Raw genomic sequence first — 15,984 nt, forward strand, 5'->3', positions numbered from 1 at the left:
CAAATCCTGTTTGTCACAATGTTCGTTTTACAGTCAGACACAAAATTACGTGGGTCCAAATGGTACGGTCACTTCTATATTATTTGCTGAAAACAGTCGCGTCGTCCCTCAGTTCACTTTGGTTTTAATCCTGTCATACTCCTCTAGGCTAAGAGAATGAAAGCTTATCTGGACTGCATTTATGCTGAACAGCAACATGGTTTATAAGGGATAGAAACGCTACTCACATAGTCAGTCCAGCCCTGGGCCAGAAGGCTTGTAGAACAGCCAGAAGTGCAGGCCGTCTGTCTGCGCTGGAAGACCGCAGAATGCGCTTTAGGAAACGAGCTCAGCGTGGAGGGGTGGAGCACATGTGGGGCGTTCAAGTTTATTCCTATCCGGTGTCTCTGGAGAAAATACCACCCTCTGCTGAAAAAAAGAAACACCGAAGTTCTGAATATAATTGATCCACTGGTCCTCAGAGTCAGCGTCATCAGCTCTCAGATTATTTAAGTCACTGTGCTGCCACCAGTGTCACTCAGTCACTTGGAAAGTTTAGTCAAGACAATTGCCTACAATTATTTTTAAATGCTCGCTTCAAGTATTTCCAACTTAGTCTAGGAGGGCTGTACACCCCATTTCGGTACCAGCAGTTTATTTCAACAAGGAACGCGCTCTAAGAAGAGCGCATTCCTGAGGTACAGAAATAGCTTTTCCATTGAAATAATATTCCCTGTTTACGAATGTTTTTAAGGATATTACGAATATTCTTTGTTTTCTTATTTCTAACCTATAAAACCTCAGACGGAACATCTGGACAGAACCATATAGAGGATGATAGTTAAAACTATCAGCATAGCATTTTACTACATTTTACTATTCTGTTTTACTCATCCTCGAGTTTGAAAAGGTGGGGTGAAGGTCAAATCAGTAACGCTAGAAGGCTTCATGGACAACGTATAACTTTACTCCATTGCTCCTTACCGTACATCAGCCCCTTCACAGGGACACACATGAAGGCCTGAGACTTTCCTGGCCCCATGTCTTTTTATCACTGCCATCCCCAAAGACAGAATCTGGGAGACAACTGGGGATCTACTTCATGTACCTTCAAGTCTCGGCTTTTGTCACTGCTCAGTGTCTGCACCGACTTCCTTTGGGTGCTGCCTTCTCAGCTGGACTGAGCTTCATGAGAAGGACCCCAGGGCCAGGTGATGAGAAGCAGCTGGTGCAAGCTGACAGTGGGGGTGAAGACCTGAAAAGCTGCGTGAATGTTCTGGAACTTTCCGTGATTCCAAGTAGACACATTTATGACTCCCTTAAATAAAAAAGGAGCAGCGATGAGGTGATACGTGGTGAAAATGATGTTTATTATAAAATATTCGTATCATTATAGCTAAATAGGAAAGATAAATATATGTTTATATCTCTCTTATCAGAAGCTACCCTTAGCTGTAATTAAGCATGCTGGATAGATTAAAAGAAAAACTCCACACTGGTGTATATTTGATCTATGTTTAAATTCATTAGTCAGAAAGTGGTACGTGAGGGCTTCCCTGGTGGCACAGTGGTTGAGAGTCCGCCTGCTGATGCAGGGGACACGGGTTCGTGCCCCGGTCCGGGAAGATCCCACGTGCCGCGGAGCGGCTGGGCCCGTGAGCCGTGGCCGCTGAGCCTGCGCGTCCGGAGCCTGTGCTCTGCAAAGGGAGAGGCCACGACAGTGAGAGGCCCACGTACCGCAAAAAAACAAAAACAGAAAGTGGTAAATGAGAAATTAATTTTTCCACTTGGTTTATATTTCACAAGATAAGAGTGGACACTTCAGTCTGCTTGTGAGGCCAGTTGTATTACTGGTTGCATTTTCAGCTGACCCTCGTGTGTGTCTTCCTAGGTGCTAGCAGACTGGAAGACACTCCATGTACTGTACAGGAAAAGGAAATATCACGATTCTCTTTTTAAAGCAGGAAGTAAAGTGGCTTTTTCCCTTTGAAAATTGTGACAGAACACTGCTTCTAAAACTATCCGTGGTGGGCTTCCCTGGTGGCGCAGTGGGTGAGAGTCCGCCTGCCGATGCAGGGGACACGGGTTCGTGCCCCGGTCCGGGAAGATCCCACGTGCTGCGGAGCGGCTGGGCCCGTGAGCCGTGGCCGCTGAGCCTGCGCGTCCGGAGCCTGTGCTCCGCAACGGGAGAGGCCGCGATAGTGAGAGACCCATGTACCGAAAAAAAAAAAAAAAACCAACAAAAACTATCCGTGATGAATCTGTGGTGATGGACCCGTTCTTAAAATTTCCAATTCTTTGCAGACTGGCACTTTTGTAAAATTAAATTAAAGTGTTGCACTGAGATCAAATTGCTATAAAAGTTTCTAAACACTTGGCTCTCAGTTTCTGTACACGTTCTTGCAGATGGGCAGAAAGTCTGCTATGTGGCACTGGTCTGCAGAGCACCCTTTAGTAGCAGTGAAACATGAGTTTCCGGCAAGGATCAATAGCTTCTGATGTTATTTATCTGGGAGTTCGGGATTTTGCCCAGAACGGGAGGGCAGTGCTTTTGTTTTGTTGCTTTGCTGTTGGTCCAACTTTTGTGTAGAGTTGTCCAGTGCGCGCCTTGCTCAGGGCCCCTGACTGAGGAGGTGGGTGCATGGGGGCTGGGATCTCTCCTCTGCTTGGCGGAGGTCCTTGGATCAGCCTTCAGATAGTCCCAGTTACATCTGCTACTTTTTGGAGAAGCCTTCCATAGGTTTCTACATTCTCTTAGCGGAAATCAGCAAGAACCTCCTTTTGATTTCAGTTTGTTATGGTTAAGAAAAATCTTCATCACATTTCTTTCTTTACTGGATTTCAAGCTCCTGTGGGAAGGAGAGTGGGTCTTATACTGTTGTGGCTAGAGCACTGCTCACCCTAACATCGAGTGAATTCCGAGTCGCAGGTTCATAGTGAAAGCCACACTCAGCTGTTAACCGTCCTGAAGAAGCAAAGAATATCACAGTGTGATGATTTTTTTTCCTTCCTTTTTTATTGATCCAGGACTTGAAGAGACCAAGCTTTTAGGTGTAGTCCTGGGGAGAGAAGCTTCCTGAAGTTAATGATACCCCGACATACTCATCATCCAGTCAGAGAGACCTGAGGAGGCCGCAAGAGACATAAGAGGTCAAACCAAGTATTGTTAACATTTTATCTTTAGTGAGGTTAAAATTAACCAAGGACATTGAGTTCACCGAGAAACAGGTTCTTAAACAAATATAGCTCATGCAAAAACATTGCTAATTGGGGTCACGGACTCCTAAGAATGAACAGAACCTTAAAATGTCTGGGGAACACACGTGCCATGTTGCACTGCTGGTGGCAGAGGCCTGAACCCAGCCTGGACTCCGCGGAGCCTCCTGGCCGGTCGCAGGTGGGGGGCAGCGGTGTAGGGGGAGGCCGGTGGGGCAGACAGGGAAGCACGGGCGCAGCGGCCTGAGGCCCCCTCAGGTATGCATCCAAGTCAGAAGCAGGACACACCCCTTGGCGTGCGCTACTGACATGAGGAAAAATGAAGGCCTGGAAGCTTACCACCAACGCAGAGGAAGTAACTTTTGGTGGCAAATGGGACAGGAGAGAGTTCTTAAACAACAGGTGGCTTGTAATGGTCTCTTCTCCACCAGACACACCCATCACGCCTTGGTTCCTGAGGGTCTTCACGCGTCTGAAGGACACACTGTGTTTGACCCCCACAGGCCTCGTCGACGGTGGCCTGAAGAGGGGGCGCGGGCTCAGTGTCTGTAATAAGGAAGGGCTTTGAGCAAATCCATGAATTCCAATCCTGTGTGGGATTTTAGTCTGAATGACAAATGTTTATGAGCCTAAGTTGCTGTTTTATGATTAATATGAAATACTGCTGGAGCCTAAAAGCCAGTCTTGCCAGAAACGCAAGAAGTATGTTTCTAACATATTTTGGGTTCTGTGCAAGCAGTTAGGTTGTGAGGATAGAAAACCACTTAAGTCAGTTCCATAAGGAGAATCCCACAGACCGACAGTGCAGGAAGTACAGCCAGTCCTCCTGGAAGGCACCTGGGACCTAGAGAGCCAAGAAGTAAAGCTTCCAGCAGCATCGCTCACAATCCACGGAGAGATGGTCTCATCGCTCAAGATCTCCCCGCCTCACTCTGCACATGATCTCTCTCTCTTTCCTTTCCTCTCTTTGTCTCTCTCTACTTCCATCTCCCACTCTTCATCCTCTGGGCACACAAGGGGGCTCCTGCCACTGAAGGAAGCTGCATCTTAGTTCACCGGTCCAAAATCCTGAGAAGTAGAATCTGATTGGCTCAGCCGACCTACGGTCCTTAAACCACGTGCACAACTCTATCCAATCATCTGTGGCCAGGGCATGGGGCCCGGGCGCCTGCAGCACAGATTCAAAGTTTCTGGGAAGCAGGTGTGTTCAGGGCGTGCCTCAAACCATATCAAATACACGTGGAGTTTTCACAGCTCAGGTGCACACATGAGTGACCTTCAGCGAAGGAAGAAGAATCAGCGTAGTTCAGAGCACCTCGTAATTAAGGTTGGTAATCATGCAATTAGCATCCTCACCGACAGAAATGTTAACGAGTTCATCAGAGAAGAACAAAGACAAATGCAGGTGACATCAAAGCTTTAGGGTAAGAGTCACACAAGGTTGCCCTCATGAGGCAGTTTTCTTAGTGGTCGGAGGGAAGATAGGAAGAAAAAAGAGTTACAGGTGTCCGGAGTAATTCCCTTCGTGCGCAGGTTTGTTGCTGTTGATCTGCTTAAATAGCCTAAAAGACAGACGTTCTGTTTCTAAAATGCAGACCGAAGTCCTGCGAGCTTTCCTGCAGCTTTCTGATGGAAAGCGGATTTACAGTTCTGTCCTCTAAACCTCAACCACGTGTGTTTTCAGCCCCATTTTTGGCCTGCGGTTGGTTAGCTCTGCAAAGTGCTCTGGCTCCAGTATTTGAGCTTCATGTTGCAAAGGGTAAATTTGGCATCGTCTGCCTCCTCCAAGTTCCATGACGACTTCCTTAGTTTGTTGTTCTCTTCGTGCCCTGGGTAGTAAATTCTTACCTACAGTGGAGATTAGCTCCTGCACTCTTAAGCCTAAGCACCAAGGTTGTCTGGAACCTTATGCACAGAATTCCCAACAGCTCTATCACAGGTTAGTTTAATGTTTACTGCAATGAGGTATTGTTTTCCCTATGCCTCTATTCCTTCTACAGCATATTACATTTGTTAAGATACAGCCTGGAGCCAGGGAACACAGCGGAGGACCCAGACCCTTAGAAGGGTAAACCTGCCGGTTGCTCTCGTCCGTCAGATTACATTTGTGGCTTTCTAGACACTAAGTACATAAAAACAACAGGAAATCTTTGGAGAGCCTCATGGTGGATATCAGAAAAGATAGTTTGGTGTTGTAAATGAATATTCACTAAATCTATTTCTGGGCCCACCTGTGTTGGGGACATTAAAATTACCTAAATTTCAAAGGTTAACAATGCAACTAAACTAAGCCAATGTCAGTTGAGGCTTAAACATACAGAGAAGAGGAACTACTTCCCACAAGCTAATGGTCCGCAAGACCTAATGGAATGAGTAAATGTGTTGAACAATGCTGTAAAAATCACAATAACAAAAGCAGTCAGACTTAAAGCTTCATTTTAATACCCTCAGACACCAAGTTGAATATCCATGTGGGAAGAAGCAAACACCTTATAAAACAGATATTGTTGGTGCTAAACCTATACTTATCCCAGCTCAGGGAAAAAGAAGTAAATAGATATGGTGAAATGATTTCAAATGGTTCCAAGCCATCTCCCTTACTTTACTCTTAAGCCACCCCCAGATAATGAGATTTTCAAAGTCAGTTATTGTGTTGAACAAAGGACAGTGATGAAAAATAGTAACCAAAGGCATTTTCAAATGAGTGAAACAAGATATGCTTCTTCAAATATGAAGAAATCTCTCAACATAAAATGACTTAACAACTTTTATGAAGTTAAGGAATGAAGCAAAGACATGTGGTAAAGGACAACTGCTTCAAAATTGTAGCAATGCCTCAAAGTTCCTATTTGTAGGCTGATGGTCCTAAGGAGATGCATTAGGACCTCGTAGATTAATGCAATCTTCAGTGCCATTTAATCCTAACAGGGGCCAGGAAGTTTAGCATTATCTATGTAGCAGGCCAAAAAGCTGCCAAGTCCTTGTATACAGAGAGAATCAAGTATCACACTGAATTACTGACCTGGTAATTAATGATCCACTATCCGCCAGCCACTTTTCTTCACAGGAGCATTCTAACTGTTTCTCAGCAACCAACCATATGTTTGGTCCCTCTATGCAACTGCAGGCAACCTCAGTTCCATGTTCCCTCACAGCAACTCTTTGGTCTCACGCTGTACCATGCGGAGAGAGGATTTTATGAATCTCTTGCCAAGGATCTTTCAGGTCAAGGTCAAGCCATGGATCTTTCACATTATGCCTTCAAGAGACCAGCATCCAAAGTGACTGTGCAAGAGACCCAGAGGGTCACACCTTAGTAGTAGAGCTAGCCCAGAATAGAGACTACTCCAGATATACCCTTAAACACTTAAAAAGAAGCCATGACAGGATCAAACCAATCTGATCTTCCAGGACTTTAACTAGCTTCCAGAACAAAACCAACATTCTTTAAAGGAGGATAGCTAAGTTCAGATACTCAATGACCTAACAACTCAATGTTCAGGATCCAAAAAAAATTACTAGACATGCCAAGAATCAGGAAATATGACCCATAACCAGGAGGAGAAAAAGAGTCAATAGAAAAAGACCCACCAATGACAGAGATAGTGGAATTAGTATTCAAAGACAATGAAATAGCTATTACAAACATGCTCGACATGTTTAAGGATCTTTAAATAATATGAATATAATCAGGAGAGACACTGAAGACATAAAGAACCAATTGGAACTTCTAGAGATGAAAATTAAGATATCTGAAGTGAAAAAATACACTGGGTGGGACTAACTGCAGCTTAGACATGGAAAAAGACCAGTGAACCTGAAGATGTAGCAGTACAAACTATTCAATCGGAAACATTAACTAACTAATAAAATAACTAAATCAGGCCTCAATGACCTGGGGATAATATAGAATGGTTCATTATATGTTTGATTGGAGTCCCAGAAAAGTGTGTGTTGGCAGGAGGAGAGGAGAGGGAGAGAGAAAGATATTTGAAGAAATAATGGCTGAAAAACTTCCACATTTAATAAAAACTATGAACCCACAGATCTAAGAACCTTAAGGAACCTGAAGTAGCATAAACACACACACACACACACACACACACACACACACACACACAACAACATCAAAGCACATCAAAATCAAATTTCTGACAGTAGTAATAAAGAGAAAATCTTAAAATCAGCCAGAGGAAAAAGGCACATGGTGTACAGAGGAATAAGGATGAGAGCAGATTTCAGAAATGATGCAAGTCAGAAGACAATGGACATCTTTAAATTGTAGAATGAAAAAAAAATAATAATGTCAACATAGAATTCTATATGCAGCAAAAATCTTCTTTAAAAATTTTAAGGTGAAATAAAGACTTATTAAGACAAACAAAAGCTGAGAGGCTTTGCCATTTAACATCACTATAAGTATTATTAGAGGAAGTTCTTTAGATAGAAGAAAAATAAAACCTGATGGAAACTTGGATCTAACAAAGGAATGAGGAGTACAAGAAATGGTAAATATGTGGGTAAATATGAAAGTACTTTTTCATTTTAAAATTTCTTCGATGACTAATTTACTATATAAAGCAAAAATAAACATGTGTTCATAACTTATGCAGAAATAAAATGTACGACAACAATAGCACAAAGGATGGAAGGGGAAAATGGAAGTATATTGTTATAAGGTTATTACACAATATTCAAATATTATTAATTAAAGTAGATTTGGTAAGTTGAGGATATATATTATAAACATTAGCACAACCACGAAAAGCTAAAAGGTAGAGGTATAGCTAAGAAACCAATAGCAGGAAATAAGGGTAAAAAATGAACAGAGAACAGATGGGATAAATAGGGAACAAACATCCAGATGGTAGATTTAATCACAACCATTACATGTAAATGGTTACAAACACTCGAAATAAAAAGAATGAATTAGATCCAGCCGACTGGAGGGAATTCCTGATGCCCTGTGAAGTGGAAAAAGCAACATACAGAGTTGCTGTTAGTATTTGTTTATCTATGGGTAGTAGGAGGGAGAGGTGAGGGAAAAACAAAAGGAGACTGACAAAATGGAAACATATGCATGATAAAATAACGAGAAGTGTTAAATATAATCTATGACAGTGTTGTTGATAATAAAAATGTGTTCTGAACATAGACCAGGATTAGAAGATGACATGAACATGTGAAAACATTGAATTGACCTAGGATGTGATTGTGGTTAATTTTATTCTTAGATTCTTGACCTTGCGTATAGCTTTTACAACAAAATATTAAAATTTAAAAATAAATGTATGAGGTTTGAAGATACAGAAAATGATGACCCAAATTCCTTTTATATTGAGTGGTTCTTTGACTCTCTAGTTTCGTGGAAGGAAAATGGAGACCTTTTGTGCAATAATTCTCCCAAGACAGTTCCAGCCCTGTAAATGCTTTAGCATCTCATCTGGTATTAGCACAGGGCACTGGCTGTTGTTGTCGGTAGTCATTAAACATGGCAAGAAACTCCACCTGAAGTGAGAGTCAGTCAGAGTTCTTTGGTTGCAGGTAGCAGGAACTGACTTTGGCTGACTTAAAAGAAAGAAAATCATTGGGAAGACCAGAAAATTAGTCTTGGAATTGAGGCAGCTCCAGGAGGAAGCAGGAATTCTAGGGATGGTCCATAGCAGCAGCAGTCTGGTTGGGTTGCTTCCACTGGAACCAGTGAATTCCAGTCTCACTTCAAACTTACATCACTGGCTCAAGTGTCAAAGTCCCAGAAAAAACCACTGGGCTCATCATGTGCTCACTCTCTAGATACACTAGGACCTACTAGGAGGTGCTCAGGACCCCTTAGGGTCTTGGCAGCAGGTGGGCTGCTTCCTGTAATCACAGTTCTACCAAAATCACATGCACATAGAGAGGGAAGGCTGTTTCCCCAAAAGAATTCAGGGTGTTCTAAGGAAGGGCTCATGGACACTGGGTGACCAAAACATACCTTTCTTGGTACTGGAAAAAGGAAGAGGAATCATGGGGAAATTTTCACAGGGTTGAGCGTCATACCAAGAATGTGGAGTCTACCTGCAACACAAGATCCCACTGCATTCCCGAGTCTGGGGTCCAAACTGAGGAGGGCAAGGTTTGCAAATGCTTTTGTGCTATGAATCTGTGGGAATTGAATTTATGGTCCAAAGCCCAATATAATAGACATGATAAGGCTTGCCTTTAGCCTGAAGGAATTTGATATAGTGGTTTGTGTTGGTCGCTTATTTATAAATATTATATGAATTTTTTCAATACAAATTTCAGTTTCAGTGTCTCATCTCAAGTGCTCCCTTAAGTATGTATTAATTATTATGGGTTGGGGTTTTTTTTTCTGATGGGGCTCTAAAACTGACCAGAAAGAAACCACATTAATACATTTGGGAAACAGATATTCTAAATATAATAAATGCTTCTGGGTGATATGAAGTGATATGGCACGTTTAAATTAAACCTTGAAGAAGAGTATAGGCAGGTGGGCAAGTCAGGAAAATCATTAAGGAAACGAAGCAAACTGTTGAAATTCTGTGCCCCACAAAAGAACAGCCATCTTGCAGATGGGCTTATAGTTGAAGAAAGCAATAAATAATCACTGAAGGAGAAAGTAAGGGTTAAAGAAAGAATAAATGAAATGGAAATGGGAAGCGTTTGCTTCTGAAAACCTTTGGCCTCATGGTCCATTCCCAGCTTCTCAGAATGATGGGGCTGCTGTGTGTGCCTGCTCAGTGATGCACTTTTCCTTTCCTCAGAAGGAGAAGTACTATTTACGACGTTTGTGTTAAGAAACTCCAGGGTTCCTACGGAAATGTACTCTGACCCCTTACACAACATTTTTACTTAAGCCAGAGCAGAGGAAATAATGGACGTTGAGAGATCAAATGGCTGCCTTCCACTCTGTTCCCTTTAAAAATCAATAATTTTTATGTACTTCTTTTTCCTCTTAAGGAAGCAGCATCTGGCTTCATGGAATTTGGCAGAGTTAAGCATTCTGTTCTAGTTATGTTGATTTTTAAATACAAATAAGATTGGTAAATGGCAACAAAAGTTGAACCATCTGAGTAAGAATGAGGATAATGAAAGCCAGTGAGACTGAACCATACATTTTTAGTTAGGTCTTTGTAGGTCATCTTTTTCCTCTCCCATCCACAGTAACACAGATGAAAACATGACGTCACGTGACTTGACACAATTTTTCTGTTCAAACATTTGTGGGAACTTTCTATATAATTTCTTATTTTGAAGTGCTATTTTTTACACAATTCTTTTATAACAGTGTTGTATGAGGTTAGAATTAACATCTACCATACACATAAAGTCTGTTATGACAGGACTGATCACATGGAAATATGTGTAGGACATGTAGCTGCAATTATGTGCTGAAGTTCATCTTTGGACTAAATTTAGAAAGGTGAAGGATTGGATACATAGCTTTTAATCCTTTCCTCATCTTTAGAAAATGGGCCCATTTCCAGGCCAGGGCCAGGATTATGTCTTAGAAATTTGCGCCCATGTGAAGCATGCTTAAGAAGATGATTCTTACCATGAAGGCAGCCTGAGTATGACCCAGACACTAGTCTGGGCTTCTAGTGTCACAGGATAGTACGTGTGCCCAGAATAAAATAAATTGCTTAATAATGCAATGGGATGATTTGCTCAACAATTCAGTAATAAAAATACCTTTCATGAATACAAGTCATATGACTTATTTCACAAATATTGTCTTAGTTTATCATACATGTATAATTATTCACAAGGTTTAGATAAGAAAATGAAGCTAATAGAGGCAAGTGACTTGTCTAAGAACTCATGCTGAGTGCCTGGCACACGATATATTTTTTTGCTAAGTGGATTAATGTTGTAGCAGATCCTTTGTCTTCTGGTCAACTGCTTACAAAATGTACAAATGGAGGCAAGCATAGCTGCCATAATATACAGCAGTGTTGAAAAGAAGAAAAGCATAATAGAAATGTCACTTTTAGAAAACTTTTGCAGGTCTTTGGTAGCCTTTTGTAAGCTAGTTTCGAAAAGATGGCAGGCAGGGGAGCTGTCCTCGGTGCTGAACCTTCCATGAGGCGAACAGGTCAGAGGATGGCCTTAACCAGTTTTCCTACATATTTTCTTCTGGGCTTCTATTACCAATGACAATACTATCAATAAAAAGTAAATTTATAAAAAGTTTTCCTTTCTAAATATTTTAAGGACTTTATAATATTTTTAATTATACCTTTTTATTTTAAAAGGTAAATTTAATGCTATAATTCACTAGATTTTAGTATAGTCACAAAGTTATGGAATTATCACCACTATGTAATTTTAGAATATTTTTATTACTGCCAAAAAAAACCACAAACCCACAGAAACCCCTCTCAGCCTCTGGAACCAGGAATCTACTTCCTGTCTCTATAGATTTGCCTATTCTGGACATTTCATATAAATGGAATCATACAATATGTGGCCATTTGTAACTTACTTCTTTCACATAGCATACTGTTTTTGAGGACTATCCATGTTTTGATATGTATCAATACTTCATTAAGTTTGTTGACAAACAACAATCCATTGTATGAATATACCACATTCTATTCATCAGTTAATGAACATTTAAATTGCTTCTCCTTTTGGGCTATGCTGCTGTGAACATCTATGTACAAGTTTTTTTGTGTCGATATATGTTTTCAGTTCTCTTGTGTGTATACCCAGGGATGGAATTGCTGGGTTATATGCTCTTTTTAATATTTTGAGGATCTGTGAAACACTTTCCCCAAAGCAGTTGCCACCAGCAATGTATGAGTATTCCAATTTTTCCACATCCTTATCAACAATTGTTATTGTCTTTTTAAAAATATTAGTCATCCTAGTGGGTGTGAAATTGTATCTCATTGTGGTTGACTTGCATTTCTGTAATGACTAATGACGTTGAGCATCTTTTCATGTACTTATTGGACACCTGTCATCTTCTTTGGAGAAATGGCCATTCAAATCTTTTGCACATTTTTAAAAATTTGGGTGGTTTTTCCTTTTATCGTTAAGGTGAAAGAGTTTTTTATATATTCTGGATACAAATCCTTTATCAAATATATCATTTAGAAATATTTTCTCTCACACTGTGGGTTGTCTTTTCACTTTCTTGATAGTGTAAATGACTGTTTTCAACACAGTGATCCTTCTCTGATGGAATATTAGTCAGCCATAAAAAAGAATAAAATAATGCCATTTGTAGCAATATAGATGGACCTAGAGATTATCATACTAAGTGAAACAAGTCAGAGAAAGACAAATATCATATGATGTCACTTATATGTGGAATCTAAAAAATAGTGCAAACAAACTTATTTACAAAACAGAAATGGACTCACTGACATAGAAAACAAACCTATGGTTACCAAAGGGGAAGGGGAGAGGGATAAATTGCAAGTATGGGATTTACAGATGCACACTACCACATATAAAATTGGTAAACAACAAGGATTTACTATATACAGGACAGGGAACTGTATACAATATCTTGTAATAACCTATAATGGAAGAGAATTTTTTAAAAAGGATATATATATACACACATATGTATAATCAAATCACTTTGAGGTACACCTGAAACTAATACAATATTATAAATCAACTATACTTCAATTTAAAAATTGTAGAAAAAGAACAACAGAAATAAAAAAGAAAAAAAAAGAATTCCAGTGTCTATGCTTCAAGTAGCTCATTATGAAGGAAGGAACTCATTTACAACATAATTGTTGGCAAATATTACATGAAAGAAAAATTTTAGTGGTTCTCTGGTAAAAGGCTTGCTTATAAAACTGGACAATGCACAATGTGTGGCATCTGTCCCCTGCAGGAGAAGAGGTATGCCTCACTATAACACTGTACTTTTCTCATTGTGTGGAACCTACTCTCCTCTCAATAAAACAAACTCTGCTTGAAAATGATAGCCAAGGAAAAAGTAATGGAAGCATAGAACTGTTTTTATATACTAATAAGTATTAAAGTCCTGTTTTCAAATTTTATTGTTTGGCAATAAAATATATTCCTCTCACACAATCAGAGAAAGATTAAACTATTTTTTAATTGGAAAATATTTACATCGGCAAGAGCTTTTCCCCCTTATTGGAAAGCAGAATTTTAAAAAGAGTCTAGTGAGTTAACTGAGATCAATTTTATTCCTTTAAAAAGTTGCAAGGTTGAGAGATCAAGACGGTGTAATAGAAGGATGTAGAGCACACCTCCTCCCATAGACACATCAAAAATACATCTGCATGTGGAACAGTTCTCACAGAGTACCTACTGAATGCTGGCAGAAGATCGCATAAAACTACAAGAAAGATAACTATTTAACCAGATAGGGTGAAAGAAAGAAAAAAAAAAAAGGAATCAGGATGGGACCTGCGCCCCTGGGAGGGAGCTGTGAAAGAAGGCTTTCCTCACCCTGGGAACTCCCTTCACCAGTTGGGAGATCATTTGGGACAAATAGGGAGCTTCAGAGGCTCACAGGAGAGTGTAGCAACTGACTTATGGCAGGCAGAACAGAGACAGACCAGGACAGACAGTCCTGGACACCTCACTGCACTCCCCAGCCCAAGATGTGCATATGCTGGTGTGTGCAGGGTCTTGGTGCTGAAACTCAGGCTTCAGTGGACAGACCTGGGGAGAGGACTGGGGTTGGCTGCAGGGAGACAGCCCGAAGGAGCTGGAGTGTGGTCCAGGTCGCAACTGGAGGTGTGCTCAGGACAGAGCCCAGATCTGCCATAGCAGCCCCATTGTTAACATGTGCAGGAAGTGAGGGGTAGGGCCCTGACAGAGCAGCCTCACTTTATGTGTGCCTTCAGCAGGCATGGCTCTGCCTCTACAAGCTCTGGGAGCATGCAAGTGCCAGTGGGTTGCTGACATGCAGAGGCAGGGCTGAACTCTGAGCTGATCCCTGGGTCCATGTGACTTTGAAGCAGGGCTAAAATCTGCAGAGCCATATGCCTACAGCTGTATGACATTGGTGATTTACACCACCAGGGCCTTTGTAAACTTAGCATCTATGGGACATCCAAGTGGATTACTGGTGCTCCCATGGCTAGGGTGGGTCAGATGTTAGCAGCTGCAGGCTTTGCAAGTGTAAGCATGCAGAGGTGCAGCTGGGGTCTGGGCTGATTGCATAGCACCCAGGGGTAGAACTATGGTGGGTCACAGTGCCTGACCAACATATCTGTGCTGGTGGCTTTGTGAGCACGGAGCCTAAGGGACATCCAGGCTGGTTGCCAGAATTCCCACAGCTGAGGTGGGACCAAGAGCAGTATACTTTGTGAGCATGCATGGGTGACAGGCAACCCCAGAGAGCACACTTCCATGTGGAAAGCTCTTATGAAGGAATACTCAGTGGCTCCTCTTGCAGTGGAAGTACTCCAGTACCATCGGCCTCAAACTGCAGCTCAGAAACAGGTCTGGGAGCTAATATTTCAACAAATAAGGAGCAGACCCTGCCCCCAATAGGGCTGTGACAACCACAGAGCAAAGAGGAGGTCCCACTCAACATCCAGTACAGGCTGTGGTCACCACAACAGGAATCAAGCCCCCTATAAGGAGACAACACTCAGCACACACTGAGGAAAGATGTGGAAGGCATCCATACTAAAAACAGTCTTCACACCAAAAATATAAGACTCATGCAGGTTACACAGGGATGCTCTCACACCCTTAAGAACACAGTAGGTAAATTCATAGAGTCAGAGAAATATAAGAAAAATAAAGAAGCAGAGGAACCAGTCTCAATTAAAAGAACAAGAGAAATCTCCTGAAAAAACAAACAATGAAACAGACCTCTCCAGCCTACTAGATCACAAGTTCAAAATGGAGGTAATAAAAATACTGAAGGAATTAAGAAAGGCTAGCGATAGAAATGCAGATCACTGTAACAAGGAGCTAGAAACTATAAAGAGGAGTCAAGAAAAATTAGAAAATTCATCTGCTGAGACAAAAGCCAAGCTAAATGCAATAAATAGCAAACTAGATAATAAAGAACAATGAATACGTGATCTGGAAGATTAAATAATGGAAATCACCCAATGAGAACAGCAGACAAAAGACAAATGAAAAAAAAAAATGAAAGCATTGTGAGACCTATGGGACAATATAAAGCAAGCCAATCTACGTATAATAGGGATCCCAGAAGGAGAAGAAAGAGAAAAGGGGATCAAAAATGTATTTGAAAAAATTATGGCTGAAAACTTCCCAAACCTAAAGAAGGGAACAGATATCTAGGTACAGGAAGCACAGAGGGTCCAAAACAAGATGAATCCAAACAAACCTACACCAAGACATATTATAATTAAAATGGCAAAAGTTGAAGATAAAGAGAAGATTCTAAAGGTAGCAAGAGAAAAACAAAGAGTTAGTCACAAGGGAATCCCCATAAGGCTATAAGCTGATTTCTCTACAGAACCATTGCAAGAGATAAGTGGCAAGATATATTCAAAGTCCTGAAAGGGAAAAACCTGCAACATAGGATACTCTGCCCAGCAAGATTATCATTTAGAATAGAAGGAGAGATAAAGAATTTCTCAGACAAGCAAAAACTAAAAGAAGGGGAATGTAAAAAAACAATCCCTTTAAAATTCGCATCCAAAAAAATAAAATACTTATGAATAAGCCTGATGGAGGAGGTGAAAATTTATATGCTGAGAACTATAAAACATTAATAGAGGAAACTGCAGATGATTTAAAGAAATGGAAAGACATCCCATGCTCTTGGACTGGAAGAATTAAAATAGTTAAAATGAC

The 15,984-nt window shown here is 40.9% G+C and overlaps 1 long non-coding RNA gene across 3 annotated transcripts in view; it reads right to left on the reverse strand.

The window, feature by feature from the left end:
• Nucleotides 1-15,984, reverse strand: part of LOC131756090 (uncharacterized) — a 56,027-nt gene that overhangs the window by 4,746 nt on the left and 35,297 nt on the right. For 2 of the 3 annotated variants that reach the window (XR_010840082.1, XR_010840081.1), the window contains 2 exons: nt 1,088-1,297; nt 228-408 (listed from right to left, as the gene is read on the reverse strand). This is a non-coding gene — a long non-coding RNA (uncharacterized lncRNA). The remainder of the gene's footprint in view (nt 1-227; nt 409-1,087; nt 1,298-15,984) is intronic. The other variant, XR_010840083.1, reaches the window with a different exon arrangement.

Source organism: Kogia breviceps, chromosome 4, assembly GCF_026419965.1.
Source record: "Kogia breviceps isolate mKogBre1 chromosome 4, mKogBre1 haplotype 1, whole genome shotgun sequence".
Lineage (NCBI taxonomy): Eukaryota > Metazoa > Chordata > Mammalia > Artiodactyla > Physeteridae > Kogia > Kogia breviceps.